General features: G+C 38.2%; 1 protein-coding gene across 14 annotated transcripts in view; it reads left to right on the top strand.

The window, feature by feature from the left end:
* The first annotated feature begins 19,988 nt into the window (after positions 1-19,988).
* Positions 19,989-23,201, top strand: part of APBA2 (amyloid beta precursor protein binding family A member 2) — a 360,332-nt gene continuing 357,119 nt past the window's right edge. For 4 of the 14 annotated variants that reach the window (XM_056807711.1, XM_056807743.1, XM_056807703.1 and 1 more), the window contains exon 1: positions 20,217-20,337. The gene's annotated coding sequence lies outside the window, so the exon portion shown is untranslated. Of the gene's footprint in view, positions 20,669-23,201 lie in introns of all 14 variants that reach the window. The other 10 variants (XM_056807712.1, XM_056807715.1, XM_056807760.1 and 7 more) reach the window with 9 other exon arrangements.

Genomic DNA, 23,201 nt, shown 5'->3' with positions numbered 1-23,201 from the left:
TTTCAATCATGTAGACTTCTGCTGGAAGCTCTTTCTCTGTCAAATTGGAGAATCTAATAGTTCCTCGAGTTGCTTAATTTCATTCTTGAAAAAGTGGAGGAATTAATGGGGGAAACTTCCAGTGAGAAGAAGAAACCGTGGTAAGGATTTCATGAAATAAATGTATGAGCTTAAAAAGAAAATAGGCTTATCATGTGGAAAGAGTGAGAAATAATCAGGGGACTGACTGCTTATTTTCTTGATATCCTTCAGATGTCAATCCCCTTCCCCTTCCTGCCCCGCCCCCCCCAGCACATTGATAGGATCTCTTATAACAAATTTATGGGAAGACACAGTCATAAGATGGGCATAAAAGGGATAGATGTGGCTGGCATGTAATCTGCATTGTTAGAGGGAATAGGCACATTGGTGAGGTCAAAAGTCTATTAGCATATTTTTGTATGTTAAAGTGTCCCTCCTTTTTGCCAACAATCTTTTCTTAGGTTTACTAGACCTGCTATTAATTATTTGTATTTAGCATTATGATATGTCCAAGAAGAATTTTTATATTGAATATATTTTATCTTTATCATCTGTTAAATACCAAGCTATTTAATTACATATGATAAAGAGATATGTCAGATCTTTGTTAATTAATTCTATGATCTTCTGGAAAAGTTCTGTGGAGTCACAGGCATATGGGAGCAGTAAAATGAAATGAGAGGGTGAGCAATTCTGGCATGGACATGAGTTAATAAATAATAAACACATCAGGACCAAAGATTTAAAGTTAGAAGGGACTGTAGAGGTTGTGTAGTTTAACCTTATTTTGTAGATGAGGAAACTGAGATCCAGAAGTTAAGTGACTTGCCACAGAAATAATAAATGCCAGATTTAGGATTTGAAGCAAGAAATTTTCTAATTTTGAAGTTTGGTGGTACTTATTGTCATGTTCCCTGTGGGCAACCATTTTTGGAGGAAACACATTGATGAGAACACTGATATATCTGAATGTTTTGAAGATTAGAAAAAATGCTATTAATGTAGTTTTCTTAAATTTTAGTTGATCACATGACAAGGTCTCATACTTTTGTTGTTGTTGTTAGTTCTCTGGATGTGGGCTGGGTAATAGTACAGCTAGATGGAATTGGAACTTGTTATTAATTGTTGAATTTTAATGTGGAATAAGGTCCCAAATGGACATCCACATGAGTTTTTTCTTGGTCTTTTTTTTTTTTGGATAATATTTTTATCAATGACTTGGGCAAAGGCATACATTTCACATTCATCAGATTTGTAGATAACATAAAGATAGGACAGATCACTAGCACATTAGATGAAAGAGTTAGTATCCAAAAAGATATTGACATGCTGAGACATGGGGCTTAATCAAATAAAATGAGATTCAATATGGATAAATGTAAGTTCTTTTACTTAGATGAACAAAATTAACCTCACAAGGATGAAGTGGAGAGGTTATATCTAAGCAGATGTATCTGAGAAAGATCTGTGGGGGGTTATTGGATTGAAAGCTCAATATCAAGTTATTAGTTTAAAAAGATAATGTAATTTTAGACTGCATTGTGAAGCATGGTGTCCAAGATTAAGGACAGGAGTCTACTCTTATCCCAACTAATCACAGAGCATCTAGACTACTTGAATGGATTAATAAATTAAAAGTAAACTCAGGAGGGCAGCTGGGTCACTCAGTATATTGAGAGCCAGTCCCAGAGACAAGAGGTCCTGGGTTCAAATTTGACCACAGACACTTCCTAGCTGTGTGACCCTGGGCAAGTCACTTAACCCCCATTGCCTAGTAGCCCTTACTGCTCTTCTGCCTTAGAACCAATACACAGTATTGATTCTGTCAAAAGGTAAGAGTTCTAAAAAAAAGTAAACTCAGTACGATTAAGTCCTTGGTCAATTTGAAAGACTCATAGAAGCTTTGGGCACTGGATAGAAGCAGATGACAACACATAGGACACTTTTTTCTGTGATTAATTAAAAAGAATTGATCTCAACCTGTGGGACTATGGGTACAACAGTAAGTCAGCCTGAAAGTTCAAATATTCTAACATATGCCAGTTGAGTGGTGGCTAAAACCATTGGTTTTAGTTTAGTCAAAGGGAGTTAACATGAGGTAAGGAGCAAGTTTCTTTTATTCTCCCTACTTCCCTTGATCAGGTAATCATTATCTTATGTACTTCAAAATATCAGAAACTCTGGAGTTCCCATTAGAATTAATAATTGAAGCATCCTCACATGGCAGCAATTGAAAGCAGAGAGTTATAAAGAGGATTTCCCTGAAGACTCTACAAAGTAAAAAATGAACATTTATAGTAACTGGAACTGTGCATTATGCCTGTGTCACATATATTCTCCTTATGTGTTTCACTACTTTTGTACTTTAAGTATGAAAGAACTTATGGGTTCAGGAGGATAGTGCTTTTTTCAGATAAGAGATTCTGCAACTGTCCTGGTTAATAAAACTATTTTCTAAAAACTAATTGAGGGTCCAGCTGATAAACAATAGGTAGCACACCAGTGGGGGCTTGAGAATGACAGTATTAGAAACTGTAACTCCTCAGGGTCACACCTTGAATCCTGAGAGCAATATTAGAAGCTGCCTTCTGGGGATCCAGCCTGCCAACATGGGTGATTTTAGAGTGTTACACCATACAAAATTAGTTCTAATTCCATTATACTTTGCCCTTCTTAGAGCACATCTGGAGTATTATATTCAATTCTGAAGGTTGCATTTTGTGAAAGTTATTGATAAGTTGGAGGGTGATTAGAGAGGGGTCAGGAAAATGAAGAGCCTTGAAATTATTTCACATGAGGAGGTCATTGAACAAACTGAGGATTTTTAGCTGAAGATGAGAAGACCTAATAAGGACATGGTCTTCAACTATTTGAAGGGCTGTCATGTGGAAGAGAGATTAAGTCTGTTCTGCTTAGTTCCTGAGATAGAACTATAAGTAATGGGTGGAAGATACTCAAAAGGATTAGATTTCATTGATTCAGGAGATCTTTTCAATAATGCAGTTTGCAATCTATCCGTGCATGTCCATCTTAAGTGATTCTTTTCTATATTCTTCCAAAAGTTCACCATAGGGATTCTATTCCAATTTCCTGGAAGTTTTCCTACCTTTCTCCGGAGTTTATCAATGCGGCACTCCTGCTCTCCTCTGTCATCATTTGCACTTGTCAAATATCTGATCCATTTTCTTTTCTTGTAAGACAATGCCTTGATAATATCCTTTATTCTTTTCTTCAGAATTTTTTGATGGTTCTGTGTCCTGTCTTGCTCACAGCCACCATGCAGCTTTCCATTACCATCTGTGTGATAGTTATATCTAGCTCATCAGAAGCAATGATCTGCCTCCTCTTTTTGTGACATACAGGTAAAGTATTTGTATTGAAAAGAGAGACTTTTGCTTTCCTGGAAAACTAGGGATTAGTAAAAAAAGTTTACCTATGTATACTATCACAGATATGCATAGCATTGGACAAATTTTATAAGGTGTTCAGACAAATGTATGCTGAAGTCTGGGCAACAGACATTTTTCATCCACGTGGTCTTTCCTGTGTGAATGAACAGGTCAGATTTCTTTAAGTGATTAACAATCTCTTTCAGGAGGTTTTGTCATGTTCTGAGGCCTGCTGCAATCAGTACAATATTTCCAAATAAGAGCATCTGGAAGACAACCTCATAATAAAAAGGGAATCCTTTGTGAACCTGCACTTTGAATCTCCTTCCTCTCAGGGCAAACATCTTTGCTGAGCATCCCTCTCCCAGTTTTATATTCCATCTGATGTCTCTCTCTCTCTCTCTCTCTCTCTCTCTCTCTCTCTCTCTCTCTCTCTCTCTCTCTCTCTCTTTAAACCCTTACCTTCTGTCTTGGAGCCAATACACAGTATTGGCTCCAAGGCTGGAGAGTGGTAAAGGCTAGGCAATGGGGGTCAAGTGACTTGCCCAGGGTCACACAGCTAGGAAGTGGCTGAGGCCAGATTTGAACCTAGGACCTCCCGTCTCTAAGCCTGGTTCTCAATTCACTGAGCTACCCAGCTGCCCTCTGATGTCTCTCTTTAGAAGTATACAGAACACAGTTTTTTGTTAGTGCATTTTTGCAAGGAATTATGTATGATGATAATGAATTGATGAGAAATATAATGCTGTAAAAATGTCTCTGAGTTGTCTTTTTGTTCCACTCTGTTAAATGCTTTTTCATAATAAACAAACAATAAGCACATAGGTTCATAAGTTCCTAAATTTAGAGCTAGAAGGAATCTTAGAAGCCATTTAGTCTTTCCTATTCATTTTATAGGTGTCCTAGGCTATGTCTGACTGGTCAGTCCTCTGGTAATTGAGGTTTGATATTGGATCAAAAAGAATCATGAATCATTAAGAAGGATATTTAACTGGAATAAGCACTAAGGACACTTAAGTTGATTCAGCTGAGTGAAGCTCACTTGCCCAATGTGACAGAGGCATAAGAAAAGTACCAGGCTGAAGAGTGTGTCGAACTGATCATGTGGATGGGGGAGGGGCCCAAGGAGGATGAAATCTTGAAGAGAAGCAGGAAGTTCCTTTGAGAAATGGAAGTTGGTCTCTCTCAGTTTGGAGAAGCCAAAGAGAGATGGTTGAATAAGACTTTCTCCTGTGGGTTATCTACTTTTTCCTGCTTGTGACTGGAAGTCCTTCCCCCAAACATTTCCCAATTGAAAAGATTCACTGAAGAGAAAACCTGAGAAAAGGCAATTTGAATCTCTGTCAGACTTTACCTCAGCTTCTGTTGCCTTGGGTCTGAACTGTGGCCAAGGGACCAAACCCAAGGTAAGTCAACCTGCCTTTCTCTCAGGTAGTTCAGGCTGCCAAGGCCTGAGTTCCCCCAAAATTTGAGGAGGGAGGGAAAAGGGCTTTAGATAGAGACAGGGACCCCCTTTTCCCCCTTCCAGGTATTATTTTGTATTACCCTGATTTAATTGACATTAAAGTAGTTATTTTTTTCCCTAAGCTGTGCATCAATTGTGAGTGAAACAATCAAAGGGAGAGACATCTTCCATGCCTAAATTTTTATCAGAGCCTTATCTTGTGTTCAAAGAGCTAAAAAGAGCATTCTACTTCTATGAACCAGATTTCGAGGATGTAGAAATTCTTTTATCTGAAATTTTTACACCCTAGGAACATAAAAACTTTATTGAACGAACTAGAAAAAATTCCTCACTCACGATCTGGCCAAAGGCTTTTGAAGATCTGGATTTTTCTAATCCAAGATTAATAACTTATGTAAAAAAATGCCATGAGGATCTATTGCAGGGAATGAAGCAGTTGTCAGAAAGACCCAATGCATGGGGAAAATTTGACTGATTATCCCAAGAAAAAAAATGAACACCCAATCGCATTTATCTATCTCCTTATTGTAAAAAACTGAGGGGCTGTTGGATTTTAACCCTGATTCAAAAGAATCAGAGGCACACGTTAGGAGACAATTTCTCAAGGGCTGTGATAAGCACTTGAGGAATTTCTTCAGGAATTATTTCCCTAAGTTTAACACCATCTCACTTAATGAACTTAGGGACATTGCCACCTATCTCCATGATAACAAAGTAGAGCAAGAAAGAGAAAAGGACAATCTAAAGAAAAAACTCTAAGAGACCACTGAAATATTAAGGCAGAAAGAATTACAGGAGCTTAAGAACCTGACTACAATTAAGACATTTAATAGACAAACCACATAGTATAGATAGACACCCCAAAGTCAAAAGACGGTGCAAAGAGATACCAGGACTTGCTTTTTATGTTCTCATCAGGGACACATAGTAAGAAACTACCCAATGAAACATTGCTATGAACAGGGACAAAATAAGAGAGATGGGAAAGGTCAATTATCAGAGAAAAGTATATAATAACAAAACCTATGGGAGACAGGACTCTAATAGCAATCAGTGTTGCTCTCACTGCAGACTGAGAGAACAGGAGACCCCAAATCTGAAATTCATGGAAGCAGCAATAGCTTCTGGAGAAAAACCCTATTATTCAGATTTTGTGGCTAGGAATAATCATTATACCACATGATGACAGGCTCTAGCATTATCTAGTAAAAAAGAGACCAATGGGGAAGGTACCCCAGGGAGGAAACATGAGGGCATAAGCATAAAGGGCAAAAAGGAAGATGGTAGAAAGGAAAAAGAAAACATTAAAATTTTAGTGGTGGAGAAACAGATAGTTGGGAAAGATGCCAAGGGAAGCAACTTAAGTACAAAACAAAAGTCTACAATTAAGATGGAGAGAGAAATTGCACAACTAATAGCAGACACAAAACATGACACTTATGGTTCATAATACATGGGCACACAAAACTGCATGGAGAAAAGCAAGGAACAGATTAAAACCTTTTTGGAAAATTTCTTAGCTTGCAGAATGGGTCTAGGCTAGGGAGTGGAAAATCAAACAGGGCTAGCAAATCTTTAAAACAGCAACTTAAGTATACAGATCATTCTGACAAAGAAGCCAAATGATATATTTTTGCAAATGATCTTGAAATGGATACATTTATATATATCTAGGAGGGGAAAGAAAGTGAAATGAGGGGAGAACTAACTTAAACCCAAAAGCCAAAGACTTTTAGCCACGAGATCATATCAAAGATCATATAACACTCAAAGATACCAGTCCTGGAGATGGGTGTAGCACAGATCAATACCAAACTTCCAATGACTGTCTATTCCCTGAACCAGAGGCTGAAGAACAATTTAAGGGAATGGGAACAGAAGAGTCTTTGATAGTGAAACATCACCCAAACAGTTCTCAAACTGAAATTAACACAAACACAAACCTTTCCTCTGAGCAAGCTGTTATCTCACAGACAGCAGTGTTCCAAAGTGATACAGAGATAGTTAATAATAGTACATTGAATGGGGATGGAATAACTGAAGAGGGGATGGAAAATTACACTATAACATCTGCAAAATCTAAAACATCTACTAATTATACACGTGCATTACAAACCATGGGGCAAGAAGGTTCTGACAATAATAGGAATCCTGTGCATGCAAACACCATAATAGCTAATTTACAAGAGACTCCAGAGTCATATCTTGGGACAGAAGTAGGAGAACGGAATTACAAAGATCTCAGTGATACAGGGGAAAGTGGATCTGTATTGAAGTCATTCCTAGAAGATACCACCATTGAGGGAATGATTTCTATGTCACCATATTCACAAGAGGAAGCAGTAAACCCACAAGAATCAAATTTGTCACCACAGAACACAGAATTAGATCATATTACTGGGCAATAGCTAGAAAAAGAATTGGGAAATATAGAAATCACTGAAATAGGGTCAGACCAAAACACAAAACCTGGGTTAACACTACCTGACACAGAATTACAACAGGTCACTGAATGAAAGCTAATGAAAGACCTGGGGAGTACAGAAATCAGTGATCAAGAGTCATACTCAGACCCAGATGATACAGTACCAAATGGTACAATAATAGTTGTCCAAAACAATGATGAAAAACAAGAACCCTATGTGAATATTAAAAATTCTCAGACTCTACCTTAGAACATTTGGTTAGGACCATTCCCCATTTTAAAACAATGAAGGGATTTTGGTCAGGAATGTGGGAACTCTAACATTACTCCACCCATACTTAGGCATACTTTAGGGAAAGATAAAGTTGTAAACTCCTGATTGAACAATGAAAAGTCCCCAACCCATACTTAAAGTGAAGCAAGAACCCTTAAGCTAGGCCTATTTTTAGATCTAATACAAAGGGGTGCTAAGTACCTATGAAGATCAAATTAATCAGGCAACTTGCAAAGGACAAGCTTAGTCTACTCAGGTGTGAATTACTCAAAAGTTTTAGTCTACTCAGGTGTGAATTAAGAATGGTCAGTCCTTTGGAAAATGTCTACTGTGATTGGTATTTGTAGAAATTTAGGGGAGGTGACATAGGAGAAAATTTTCTTTAAAAGGAAGGAGCTGGAGGGCTCTGAAAAGAGTTCAGCTTTGGTAGCTGAGTTGGAGCTCGGACTAGTTGGAGTAGCTGGGTCTCTGAATACTAGAGTTTTGCTTGGAAAGATCTTGTGGTGAGTTGATAAAAGACTGACTAGTCTCTCTCTTAAGGCTCAAGCCTAGGCCCTTCATACTATATTTCTCTTATTCTCTCTCCATTTCCTTAATTCCTTAATTTTGTATTAATTAAAAATCTCCATAAAACCCAGCTGACTTGGGTATATTTTAATATTTCGGAATTTTCCCATGGCGACCACTTTATTTTTAATATAAACCAAGACACTAAAAATTATCTTTACAGTTTGGAAATTCAAAGTCTTGAAACCATATTTTCATGGTCACAGTTTAATGCAACCACTCTTTTGTCTGTAACACCTATGAGTACATCAAGATCTATGATAAAGTTCACAAAGATTTAGATGAGTGGGACACAAATTGGCATAGTGAACACCTGAATTCAGAACAAACAATCTTTTTTGAATCTGATTCTGAAGAAGCAACTGAAAACATAGGAAACTCTCTATCAGTAGAGGAAATACTGTATACTGCAGGAGTCAGTAGTTATGAAGAATTTTGTAAGAAATATAACTTAGGGGACAGTGACTCTGAATTGGAAGTAATAGAAAGAGAACAAACCAAAGAAGATATAGACAATGAAATTGTATTATCACATCTGCTTACTCCAACCTTGAGCATCCCATAACACAACACATACCATCTATTGAGAAGACTTGGTACCAGGACTGGTTTGTGTTCCATAGGGTAGCAAACAACTCAAAACCTTATAAGAACCCAGACTGGTACTAGGCATAAGATTTGACACATGATCCACTCCTGAAGAGGAGTAAGTATGCATCCACCACAACATATCTAGAAAAGAACAAATTTCATACTGACATTAGGAGCTGTGCCATAAATAAGGACAACCCACAAATTGCATATCTATAAATAGATCTCTAGCACCAGGGGTTGTGTATATATATGTATATAAATAACATATAACATATGTACATGTGTAGAAAACCCAGACATATACATATATGCCATACTAACCATCTAATCAACTAATAAATAGAAAGGAAAGAGTTAACATACTAACCATTAATAGACATGGACAGAGTAATTTAGGGTAGGGTGGAAAAGGAAATGTAACTATAGAGGTAACATAGGGACAAAATAAATCAGATTTCATTAGATACAAGTTAATACACATATATACATACATATATCTAATTGTTATGAATTATTACATTGGAATTAACATTACATAAGGCATAGAATAGTTCAATTTTACTTGAGAGTTAAATTTTATACTGACTGCAGTACAAATGACCTTTTTATTAAGAAATTGTTATATTGTAAAATTTTATCAGCATATAGTCCTAACCCTCTTCCCACAACTCATTCTGAGCATAAGATAGGACCTTAGGTTAGCAAATAGACAGATTAGGATAAGATTTATTAATGTGGGAGGGGGGAGGTTAGATAGGAACAATAAGTAACATAGATAGATTAGAATAGACATAGAAGGTAAGTAGCTGGTGTGGGTCAGGGTGGCACCACGCGGACAACAGGAAATGGAGGATTTGTGACAGAGGCTGGCACATAAGAAAAGTACCAGGCTGAAGAGTGTGTGGAACTGATCACGTCGATGGGGGTGGGGCCCCAGGAGGATGAAATCTTGAGGAGCAAGTTCCTTTGTGAAGTGGCAGTTGGTCTCTCTCAGTTTGGAGAAGCTGAAGAGAGAAGGTTGAATATGACTTTCTCCTGAGGTTTCCTGCTTGTGACTAGAAATCCTTCCCCCAAATATTTCCCAATTGAAGAGTCTCACTGAAGAAAAAACCTGAGAAAAGGCAATTTGAAACTCTGTCAGACTTCACCTCAGCTTCTGTTGCCCTGGGTCTGAACTGTGGCCAAGGGGCCAAACTCAGGGTGAGTCAACCTAACTTTCTCTTAGGGGGCTCAGGCTGCCAAGGCCTGAGTTCCAACCAAATTCAAGGAGGGAGGGAAGAGGATTTTAGTTAGAGACAGGGACCCTCTTTGCCCCTTCTCCTTTACCCCAAGTTATACGTTGTTATCCAACAGTCAAAAATATCTGAGACCAGTCTCACGCTTCCCCTCACCCTCACTCATTCTCGTGTACTCTGAAATGGTAGTCCTGAAGGAATTAAGAATATTAGGACAAGTGGTAATGGGAATTGAGGCAACTGAGTGAACAACACTGATTTCAATCTGTGACTCAATTCTAGAACTAGCTCAGTTCCTTTTATATTCAATTATGGGTGTAATACCCCTTCCATCATTGTGGGAATTGGGAGAAAACCATATTGTATTGTTTGAATCTGGCCCTGCAAGATTGGGAGACTTCTCCCTACTACTTAGAGATCCTTAACCAAGGATGTTGTGCTGACCAGAAACTTAGATCCAAAGACTGATGTGAGAAGTTCACTCACAATTGTACACCTCAAGCAACCCATGTGTCTTATCTGAAAGGTGGCCTTGTACTAATCAATCAATTATTGTTTCCATGTTCCTTTTATCATTTACAGACACTTGGAGAGAGTGTGACACTTCTTTTTCTGAAATCAGAAAATTATGCCTATTCACTCTTACCTTCCCACTGGGGAAAATCTCAGTTAATTAGAAATGGAAGAAGGTTTAGCAGTACCATATTTTGAACTGTATTTTAAAGTACTAATCATCAAAACTATCTGCCACTGGCTAAGAAATAGAAAAGTAGATCAGTGAACTGGAACGGACATACAACAAAATTATAAAAATTATAAAAGATTATATTAAACTTTGTGTTTGACAAAAGTAAAGACCCAAGTTTTTGGAATAATAATTCATTATTTGGTAAAAACTGTTGGGAAAACAGGAAATTAGTCTGGCAGAAACTAGGTTTAAGCAAGTATCTTAAATAATTTATCAAGATAAGATCAAAATGGTTACAAAAGGGAAATATAAGAAAATTAGAACAGGGAACATATCTATCAGATTTATGGAAAGGAGATAAATTTAGAAATGAAAACGAGATAGAAAGTATTGTAAGATGTAAAATGAATCATTTTGAATACATTAAATAGGAAAGCTTTTGTACAAATAAAACTAATGTAGTCAAGATTAGAAGGAAAGCATCAAATTGGGGAAAATATTTTCATAGACAGTTTCTCAGATACAGGTCTCATATCTAAGACATACAGAGAACTTTGTCAAATATATAAGAATATGAGCCATTCCCCAATTGATAAATAGTCAAAAGATATAACTAGAGAGTTTTTGGATGAAGAAATAAAAGCTATATAGAACTATATAAAAATGTTCAAAATTATTATTATTGATTAGAGAAATACAAATCAAGCCAACTTAGAGATATCATCTCACACTTATAAGTCTAGTTAAAATTATAAAAGTTCAAAATGACAAATGGTGGAGGGGATGTAAAAAAATGGAGACACTAATACGCTATTAGTGGAACTGTGAACTAATCCAACCATTTTGGAGAACAATCTTGAATTATGCCCAAAGAGTCATAAAATTGTATTTTGACCTATCAGTATGACAATTAAGTTTATTTCCTTAGGTGATCAGGGAAAAATGAAAAGAATATATAAGTTCTAAAATGTTTATAGCAGTTCTCTTTGCTGTGGTGAAGAACTGGAAATTGAAGGGATGTTCCTATCAATGAGAGAATGGCTAAACACGTTGTGGCATAGGCTTGTGATGGAATACTATTATGCTGTAAAAAATGAAAAACAGGTTGATTTAGGAAAAACATGGAAAATTCTACATGAAATTATGAAGAGTGAAATGAACAGAGTCAAGAGAATATTATATATAGCAACAGAAATATTGTTTGAAGAATGACTTTTATATGTCTACTTCTAGAGAAAGAAGTGATAAAAAGAAATAAATAAGACATAATTTTATACATATATATCTTTTTGTCAAATAATGTCTTTTATAATGGCTAGAGGGGAGGTAAAGAGAGAGTTACCTGGGTATTTTGATGAAACAAACCAATAAATTTTAAAAGGAAATCACTTACCTAATGTTGTATTGCTTCCTTTTAATTACGTGGCCTTATTTGATTATCATTATTTTTTAAAGCCTTGCCTTCTATCTTAAAATAAATATTGTATATTGGTTCTAAGGCTGAAGAAAGGTAAGGGCTAGGCAATGGGGGTTAAGTGACTTGCCTACAGCCACACAGCTGGGAAGTGTCTGAGGTTAAATCTGAGCCCAGGATCTCTGATCTCTAAGCCTGGCTCTCAATCCCTTGAGTCACATAGCTTTCCCCATGACTATTTAACATATACAATTCTGTTTCCCACTGTATTTGGGGGCCAGTTCTAAGCTAAGAAAGGGGACTTGTCCCACTTTATTGAGCAATTGCCATGTATTGCTTAATAAATTGATATGTTCAGAAGATGGAACCTTTGTTTCTTCAGTCATTTCATCTTTTACTTTCCTCATTCCCCTGAGCCCACTGAGGCTGAACATGCCTCAGTGTATTTTTTTAAACCTTTATCATATGTCTTAGATTTGATACTGTGTATTGGTTCCAAGGAAAGAGAGGTAAAGGTTAGGCAATGAGGATTAAACAACTTGCCCAGTTTTCAGCCATGAAATATCTGAGACCAGATTTGAACCACCTCTTGGTATGGCTTTCTATCTACTGAGCCACCTAGCTGCCTGGGGTCTTGGTATTTTTTAAAAATTTTTTATTGTCATGCAAACCACACTTCCATATTGGTCATTGTTGCAAAAGTGTTTATACATAACCAAAACCTCAAATAAAACCAAAGACACATTGATGTGAAAGATGACTCCAACAGTTCTATCTTTGGAGGTGGATAGCATTCCCTGTCATAAGTATTTCAGGATTGTCCCAGATCATTATATTGCTGAGAGTAGCCAAATCTTGATATATTTTAAGGAAAGCCTAGACAAACCTGTTTTGGGGAAAGAGATTAAGATATTGTTCCTACCACAACAGGTGAGGAGAGTGAGAGTTTAAATTATTCCTCTAAACTCTCAACTTCCAAACTTCCCTATTAATGTAGAATTACTATACGCTGTAATATTGGTGTCATACTTGATTCTTCACTTACACTAGCCCTGTGTATCCAGTCTGATGTCAAGTCCTGTTTCTACTTTCAAAACTTCCTAAACATCCCTTTATCTCTCCTCACAGGGCTCCTACCCTCATCAACTCATGAGGAGTTCCTCATCACCTCCCGACTGGATTATTACAATAGTTGTCTCTTTTTACCTCATCTCTCTAATTCATCCTCCTCTTACCTGCCAAAGCAATGTTTCTAAATTTCAGGTCTGACCATACCTCCCTCTAGTAAATGAAATCTAGTGGTGTCATATTACTCGCCTGTGTTATACTTAACAGACTTCTGTCATCTGTTTCAGAGCAGAACCTGCCTGAATCACAATGTGGCTTCCGACCAGATCGCAGCACCATCGACATGGTCTTCATGGTGAGGCAAATGCAGGAAAAATGCCTTGAGCAGATCCTGAGTCTCTACATTGTCTTCATAGACCTGACAAAGGCGTTCGACACAGTGAACAGGGACGCATTGTGGGTGATCCTCAGCAAGCTCGGTTGCCCAGCAAAATTCGTCAAACTGATCCAGCTCTTTCATGTCGACATGACAGGGGAAGTCCTATCTGGTGGAGAGACTTCCGATTGCTTCAACATCTCCAATGGCGTGAAACAAGGCTGTGTCCTCGCTCCGGTACTATTCAACCTATTTTTCACCCAAGTATTATGACATGCTGTGATGGATCTAGACCTGGGCGTCTACATCAAATACCGACTGGATGGCTCACTATTTTACCTTCGCCTCCTGACTGTAAAAACAAAGACAACAGAGAGACTCATCCTGGAAGCTCTCTTCGCAGATGACTGTGCTCTCATGGCCCACCGAGAAAATCATCTCCAAACCATTGTGGACAGGTTCTCCACCGCAACAAAACTGTTTGGCCTGACTATCAGCCTCAGCAAAACAGAGGTGCTGTTCCAACCTGCACCAGGGAGGCCAACTAACCAGCTGTGCATTACAATCGACGGCACGCAGCTTTCTAACGTCAACACCTTCAAGTACCTGGGCAGCACCATTGCCAACGACGGGTCCCTAGACCACAAGATCAATGCCAGGATCCAAAAGGCCAGCCAGGCACTTGGGCGGCTGTGCTGCAAAGTCCTCCAACATAGCGGTGTAAGCACTGCGACGAAGTTCAAAGTGTACAACGCAGTGGTCCTCAGCTCACTCCTGTATGGTTGTGAGACACGGACACTGTACCGGAAGCACATGAAACAGCTGCAGCAATTCCACCAATGCTCCCTCTGGTCAATCATGAGGATCCGATGGCAGGACCGAATCACCAACCAGGAAGTCCTCGACAGAGCCAACTCCACCAGCATCGAAGTCCTGGTCCTCCAAACCCAGCTACGATGGTCTGGACACGTCATCCGCATGGACCCACAGCGAATACCAAGACAGGTATTCTATGGTGAACTGTCAGCTGGACTCAGGAAACAAGGCCGACCAAAGAAAAGATTCAAGGATCAGCTAAAGTCAAACCTGAAGTGGGCTGGCATGACACCAAAGCAACTAGAACTCGCTGCCTGTGACAGAAGCAGCTGGCGAGCCCACATTAACCATGCCACCACCTCCTTTGAAGATGAGTGACATCGACGTCTTGCCGCTGAGCATGAACGCCGACACCAGGCCACAGCCGCACCTCCCGTAACAACTGGCGCCCCAGGCCCCATGTGCCACAAACTCTGCGCCTCAGCCTTTGGACTCCAAAGCCATATGAGGGTACATCAATAGATGAAAATGCACAAAGACAATCGTCATTCTCGGTCACTGAGAGACTACCACTACCACTACATATTACTTCCAGGATCAAATATAAAATACTGTGTCATTTAAGCCCTTTAGAGCTTGGCGCCTTCCAACTATAAGCATCTCTCCAACAAGGTTTGGGATCATGGCAAAGAATTTAGGAATTTTATAGCTTCACATCTTGGGAAAAGAGGAAGCTAATGGAAATCAAGATTCAATGCTCACTAGGCAGAGAAGGGGGGATGCCTCTCTATAGTACTGATCTCAAATGAGCTTCTTCTAAGTTCCAATCCAGTCTTAGATACTTATTAGCTGTGTTACTCTAGGAAAGTCACTTAACCCTGTTTCCCTCAGTTCCCTCATCTGTAAAAATGAGCTGAAGAAGGAAATGGCAAGTTACTCCAGTATATTTTCCAAGAAAACCCCAAACGGGTTAATGGAGAGTTGGACATGACTGAAAAATGACTGAACGACTTCTCAAACTGGGAAGAAATATACTCTCAGTGTCTTTGTGCTCAGCTTTAGACTTTTTGTAAGACTGTTACATTTCTTTCCCAGCCTTCTTACATTTTGCTCCCCTCTCTAAGCTCTATGATTCAGAAAAAACACTGGTTTTCTTGTTCTTTTGTATGCAACACTCCACATCATGATTCAGCCCCTTTCTATTGGCTAGTCCCATCTGTGGAATCTTCTTGCTTCTTACCTCTGCCTATTGACTTTCCAGTCTCATTCAATACTCAGTTCAAATCCCATCTTTTGAAAAAGGGTTTTCTTGGTTTCCACTTTCCTTTACATTGTCACCCTCCCCCTTAGTGCCTTCTGGATGAGATTTCCTTCCATTTACAACTGGATAATTATTTGCATGTTGTCTTCCCTTATTAGAATGTTCCTTAAGAACAGGGACTGTGTTTTTGCTTTTCCTTTGTACCCCAGTATTTAACATAGGGCCTAGAAAGTGCTTAATAAATGTTTGTTGATTGGCTTCTTAAGATCATATAGGTGGAAAGTGAAAGAGGTACGATTTATATTCTCTACATCTTATAGTTTAATTGTGAGATGATGAATATGTAGTCTATTATTGAATATCGCTTGTGCAAAATTTGCTTGTTCCCTGGTAATACTTCACTGAGGACTGTGATATTAGGGTCCAAGTATAGAAGTTTTACTATATTTAATGGAGAAAGCAGTTTGTTAAAATGGTTTTTTCCAACCTTTGCCAATTTTTTAATGTTTATTGACCTCTTTCCCTTTTTATCCTTTAATGCCTTTGGAATGGCTTAATTTGATCTAATATATGGCTAGGCTGACTTTAAACTTGCTTTATCCTCTACTATTTCTTGCTGTGCTATAATATGATACTAACTAATCACTGGCCATTATTCACCTATGGAATACTTTTCAGATTAATTTATATTCAAACTTGATATTACCTTTGATGACCATATTTATTTGGCATTACTTGCCAAAGCAATTAAATGAAAATAATTATTTGACTTTACTGGTAGATGTTTGCTGATCAAACAACTTTCTAGGTTTTCTTTGATTCCCTTTATGTGATAATTAATTTACAATTGTTAAACTCCTAGACAAAATTATTATATTTGGTGGCAATGTCATTTCTATTGTCCATTTCCAATTTTAATTGTATTGATTTTATTAACTTTATTACATATTAACTTGCTTAAATAATTCAAAGTTAAGTTGTCTTAGTTACAAACTACATTTTTTTTTCATTCTTCCTCTCTTTCCTTTCTTTTTATAAATTTTAATTGTAGCGTTGATAATTGATGGTTTGAATTAGGGATCATTCCCATATCAATAACATGTTTTTCCTCCTGTTTCTTATAAACATAATTCATTTTGTTCTTTATGGTTTTATTTGGTGTTTCCCATGTCCAGTGTCTATCGATTCTTTTTTTTTTTTTTTAAAGAAAGTGTTTATGGTATAGAGACTAGTAGTTCTCCTATAATTTGGAAATCTTTGGACATTCCAATTTCTTTTTCTTGAACCATACTTTCCCAAATATTTTTTTCTCATTCTTACCTTTTCCTATATTTTTTTTCTAAAGTTGCCAAATACTGTGTAGGTTGATTTGTTTGGAGGGTCTTATAATGTTTTCTGTAGAATTTCTCTACCACTTTGTTTTTAGCAACACAGTTTGTATTTAAGTTGTAATTATTTTTCGTAGCGGCTTTTTTACATATACTTTTATCATTAATACTATAATAAATGATGGCCAAACATTACATGAAATAATGTTTCTTATAGTCTCTGAGGATATGATATAACTCACTTTACATGTTACTTAATTTTCCTTTCCAAAACTATCATTCTATTAAGTTTCTTCTGGCTTTATTTATAAGAAGTCTCCTTCAAAAATATGTCTTCTTATTGGGCAATGGATAAGAATCATACATTTTTGAGTACTAATAATCATTTTGAAGCTTATTTATAGTCTAAAATCTGTGATCCTTAGCTCCCTTTGCCTCCCTTTTCACTACTTTGTTTCTATCAATGCAAAAGCCATAGAAGTTTCATCGTTATGTCACCAACTTATTGGTGAGACGCATCTCCATAATTAGTTAGGATGGTCCTTGGAAGCAGACTCAATTTGTTACTAGGAACATACTTGATGCTCCACTAGCATGATGGAGCCTGCCAATACTCTGCTAGCATAGTCTTTAAGAACTCATTTTCATTTTCATTCTGTGATGAGGTCTGAGAATAGGATTTTCTGGAGATTTAGGCTTTAAAAAGGAGAAATATCTTAACAATTAGAGCTATCCAAAAGTAGAACCAAGCAAATTCTGATCACTTGTTAACAATTCTATGGCAGCAATTCTTGTTCAATTACAAGTTGTCAGGTAGGTGGCAGCATGGATAGAGTGCCAGGCCTGGAGTCAAGAAGGCTCATCTCCCTGAGACCAAATTTGGCTTCAGACACTTATTAATTGTGTGACCCTAGAAAGTCACTTAACCTTGTTTGCCTCAGTTTCTTCATCTGTAAAATGAATTTGAGGAGGAAATGGCAAACCACTTTAGTATCTTTTCCATGAAAACCCCAAATGGAGTCATAAAGAGTCTGAAACAACTGAGCAACAACAACAAATACACATATGGGGTGTTATATTAGTCATCTTTTGGTACACTTGTTCAGTTTCTTATACCCAAATACAAATTTTCCATTGCTTGATCTAGACCTTTCTAGAAAGAAAACAGAGTACTTTGAAATGTCAAAATTTCAAAAAAAAAAGTGCTAAATCACTTCTGTCTTTTGTTACAAAAGTGTCTTATTCGCATTAGAAATAAAATTAGGCATATATCCAGACTTGATGAAGTCAGACTGGTAATTGAATTCAATTGAAAAAGCATTTATTAAATACTTAATATGTGGTAAGTGTATTTTGGGTCCTTTGGTAATTAAAAAATAGAGTTCCTACCATAATTTTTTGGATTTTGTAAAAGTCAAATTCAAAGACTACATCAAGTATTTTGTAAATATGAATTCATATGTGACATAGCCCCAGTCCAACATACATATTTTAAAAATTAAGAAAATCACTTGGAAATAAGTGGCAATGCCATTCCTGGCACCAGAATATAAATAGAGTAGGGCATTAAGCCTTTGCTCCAGGGTAGATAATTTATCATTATTGTTTTAATTTGAATTTTCTAGAATATTTTTTCATGGCTCCGTGATTCATGTTCTCTCCCTCCCCTTTTTCCTCCCCCCTCCTGGAGCTGACAAGCAATTTCACTGATTTATACATGTGTTATTACTCAAAACCTATTTCCATATTATTCATATTTGTAATAATCTTTTAAAAGCCACAACCCCAAATCATATACCCCAAACTGAGTGATAAATCATACGTTTTTCTTTTGTGTTTATAATTCCATAATTCTTTCTCTAGAGTTGGATAGCATTCTTTTTCTTAAGTTCCATGGGTTTGTTCTTGATCATTTCGTTGTTATTGGTAGCAGAGTCTATTACATTTGATGGGTCCACAGAGTTTCACTTTCTGTGTATAATGCTCTCCTGGTTCTGCTCATTTCGCTCTGCTTTAGTTCATGGAAGTCTTTCCAGTTCATATAGAAATCCTCCAGATCAGCATACCTTATAGAACAATAGTATTCCATCACCATCATATACCACAATTTGTTCAACCGCTCCCCAATGGAGGGACATCACTTCATTTTCCAGTTTTTTGCCATCACATTTTTGTTGCACAGTTATAATTATTTCTTTGGGGTACAAACCCAGTTGTGGTATATCTGAATCAAAGGGCTTGAAATCTTTTGAAGTCCTTTGGACATGATTCCAAATTGCAGAGTAGATAATTTAGAGATTGACCTCTAACAGTATCACGAACTGAATTTCTCCCCCTGCCTTATCTCACAGGGAAGCATGATTCCACCCTTTTCAAAAACCTAGAAGCCTCTAAGTGTTCTAGAGTGATGACTCTTTCCTTATTTTTGCCTTACGTGCAAAAATTGCTAGTCACAGTTCTTTGGGGCACAAACAAAACCAAGACTTTCTGGCAATCTTACTGCTTTGTATGATGCTGCCCCCTGGTGTTATACCCTTTTCATGATGCCATTGCATTGGGGTTGCAAACGCTTAACCCATTGTTGATCTCCATAATGCCTAGCACCAACATTTAGTAAGCACTTGCTGGGTACCAGGAAGATGCTCAATAAATATATATTGGAGGAATAAATTAATAAACTCTCAATAAATCTAATTTTTGTATTGTTAGTAGAACAGATTCCTTAGGCGGTTGTATTAAAATATGGAACTCAGGATCTTCTGTCCCTCTGTGTCTTTAATTCCCCTATTAGACCCACTCCCTGGTGAATGTCTAGGGAGTCAAGTGGCTTCCTTGTTAGCCCTAACAGCTCGTTTGTCTTAGATAGTTAGAATCGATTCTAAGATAGAAGGTAAGGGTTTAAAAAAAAAAAGGAGACTTCCATGAAAACTATCTCAGTAGTGATCCTCGCAGGGAAGTCGCTCCTGCTCAGGATTTGGACCACTCTTTGTTCTTCCTTTTCCCCTCTTCCCCCACCCCCTCACCCCAATGCCCAGGACTCATCAGGAAACATTAAACTCTGATCACCGTTGGGGAGTCAGAACTGGGAGGCAGCTGTGGAGAGATGAGGGTTGGAGGCCTCTAGCAGAAGGAAAGGAGAAGAGTGAAAGCTTTGCCAGGCCTAGCAACAGTATCCAGGGTTGGGAGGTTTTTTTTCTTTTTCTTTCCCTTCCCAGCATTAGAGAGCAACTTGAGTTATACAGATTCTGGGGTGCTGAGGCTTGTCCTCTATTCAGCTTCCTGGGTTAATTAGTAGTCTCTGTGTGTGGCTCTCAGGCAGTCACACAAAAGAGCTGTTGCAGCTGCCCCTTGTTCGTCTTCTCCAGGAGGGTGGGGGGAGTAGGGGGGAAAAACCATTCAAGCATTTCCCAAGACAGGTAAGGAGAAGAAAGGAAATAAAGCTTAACTTGACAAGCGAGTGCAAGCCCTTGTGTTTGTGCCTGTTGGGACCTACCTTGGTATTTGTAAAGATAGATGGAAAGTAGACGGAGAGGTCAGCAAGAGAGTGGATGGATTTTTTTTTCCAGTACGGAGAATAGTGCATGCTTAGTGCCCCCCTTGCCATCACTTCCCCTCCTCCCCCCCCCCCCCCTCCCACCCAACCGCCCTAGCGTCTGGAAGAGGGATGCTGCGGTCGCCACCAAATCGCATCCCCCAGCCACCCCGCTAAAGCATGCAGACAACTACCAGCGATGCACAGGGAGCCAGGTGGGGAAGGGGATCCCGGAGGAGAGCAGGGCAGGGCAGGGCAGGGCATGGGAAGAGAAGGAGGGCTAGAAGGAGCGCGCGGAGTAGGTTTGGGGTGGAGGGGGCTTGCTGCTGTCTCAGGGCTTCTTTAATGTGGGAGCAATCCGCTCTGGTTTGTTAGTTTGATGTGTTGGCGTGGAAAGGTGGTGGTGGTGGTGGTGGTGATAGTGTTGTTTATAGCTCTGCCTGCTGCATCCATGCAGGGGATGGATTTCAGAGAATGTTCTTGACTGATACGGAACAGCTTTCTTTTCTTCCTGCTTTTGTGGTAGATGGTGTGGTAGGGTGGGTGATCGGAGGGAGGGGAGGGGGACGAGAGCGGAAACAAGCCTTTCTGCTTTCGCATCTCCTTCATTTCTAAATAAGCAGGGAGTGGGAAATGTCCGTATCCCAGAAAAGGTGCTGTTTGTTGATGGGTTCAACCCCTTTTCTTTCTTTGGTAGTCTTCTTGGGGTATGTTTTGGGGCTTTTAACCCCCCCTCCCCCCCGGTCCTCCTGCGATTTTCTCCCTTGCATCTTTGAGTTAGTAAATGTCTTCTAGAGAGAGGGTCATTTTCCCTGTTATTAGTTGTTGTGCTTTAAAAATAAGTGTGCTTCTACTAAGTCATGCCTATTTGCATCTTTTGTGCTCTGCAGGATAGCTGGAAGTTCATTTTCCTTAATGCACTTGAAGATGGCATAAAAGTCCCCATGTAACTCAGCACCTCTCTGAGTTTGTATTTGTCTCTAGATTTTCATGCCTCCAGTGTAGCAACTGAATGCGATCCTTTGATCTCCCCCCTCCCCTCCCTTTTCCCCTTTATAATGAGGTCTGGAGGGAAAAGCTACCTAATTAAAAATCATACATATCACTTTTGGGGGGATAAACAGTGTGACAAACGAGAATATGCATTTGGAGAGTCAGGTTTAGCTTGATTCAATGAAAAGAATTCTGATATTACAGGGAAAAGGGTACCTTATGTGGTGCTGATTGTTCAATAGGGAGGAATTGGCATGATTTACCTTGTTTTCTTATTTATGAAGTTGACTTGCTCACTATACCCTTTTCTGGTTGTGATTACAGCCTGACAAGGGCATAATAGATGACTCCCCTCCTCCCCCAAGATATACCAATCTGATAAGAATCTCCTCCAAAGCTTTCCTAGTACTTATGGCTACATAGGAACATACTCTGTAATCTAGCTAAATCGCTCTCCGTTCAACCTACTGCACAAGACCACTGTTTTAAATGATGAATTGCAAAATCCAGGGGAAAATACACATCTTTAAATAACTTTTAAAGTTTATTATTTGTGGCTTCAGTTTTTTTTTCAGAGAATAGACTGTCATCTGAATAGCATACTGCTGAGACCTAAAAAAAAAAAAAATAGATCTGGAGCGCAATCTTTTTTGCATAAATGTTACTGTTGATATTTGAAGCATAGTGTCAGTTTTATTAGTTGTTAATTATGCTGAGCCTCAGTTTTGACCTGTTTTTTGCTTTCATAAATAATGATTGCATGAATAATATGAGATTTCTAGGGGAACTGCCAGCTAAGCAAGCACAGAAAAATAGATCTTTATAATTGTATATATTTTTTATCCTGGAAGATATGAAATATAATATTTGAAATAGTAATGAAATTTTAAAATGTACTTACATATGAATGTTAATTTGTTAATTTTACTTGCTGACCTCCTTTCCCCCTTTCAGAGCTTTCTTCTTTGTGAGGCAACATTGAAGTTCTAGAAATCATTTTCTACTGGGGGCTTAGGGGCTTAAAAAGGAAAACTTTTCTTGAAATTCACACATCTTGTTCCACCTGGGAAGTGCTGAGAATTATATATGTTGTTCCCATTATCATCCCTTTGGGTTAAAAACAGTCTCTTAAATGAAGGAGCAGCTGCTTTTAACAGTGTTTTTGTTATTATCTGGGGATGAGAAGGGGGAGCTATTTTTCTTTTTTTCCATCTTGTCCCTCTTCTTTCCTCCTGTTTCCTCCACCCTCCTTCCCTCTATCCCTTCCTCCCCCCAAGACTGCAGATTTGAGTTTACTTAGCTGTGACTTCTGGACACTTTTTGAGGCAGTATTGAGAATGCAGTGTATCATGTGACCTCTTTTATGCTTTGAATGTCACTACTTCCATTTCTGTGCTACAAAGCCTATGGACCAGAGAGTGGAATAAATATTCAAAGGACCTGATGGAGAGAGAAGTCAGGCAGAAAGTTACAAGAAGATATTAAATCTGTCTTGACTCGGGAGGAAAATGTCCAATTTATTAGAAAATGAGTTTTAGCTTGCTGTTTTTCAGTCTTACCTTCCTTCATTTAGAGCTTAACTCAGGTATGATTAATAAACACTTGAAAAGAAATTCTTTCCAGTATATGATGGCCTGAAGAATCAAGCCAGGACTATATAATACTATTAAATACTTTTGAGATCTAGGAATTATTTGTTGACTTTACCAAATAGGCATTCAAAGGGAATTATTTATTAGCTAGGGTAATCATCTC

This window comes from Monodelphis domestica, chromosome 1, assembly GCF_027887165.1.
Source record: "Monodelphis domestica isolate mMonDom1 chromosome 1, mMonDom1.pri, whole genome shotgun sequence".
NCBI lineage: Eukaryota > Metazoa > Chordata > Mammalia > Didelphimorphia > Didelphidae > Monodelphis > Monodelphis domestica.
The sequence above is the reverse complement of the archived record's forward strand: the minus strand, read 5'-3'. Positions and strand labels throughout refer to the sequence as shown.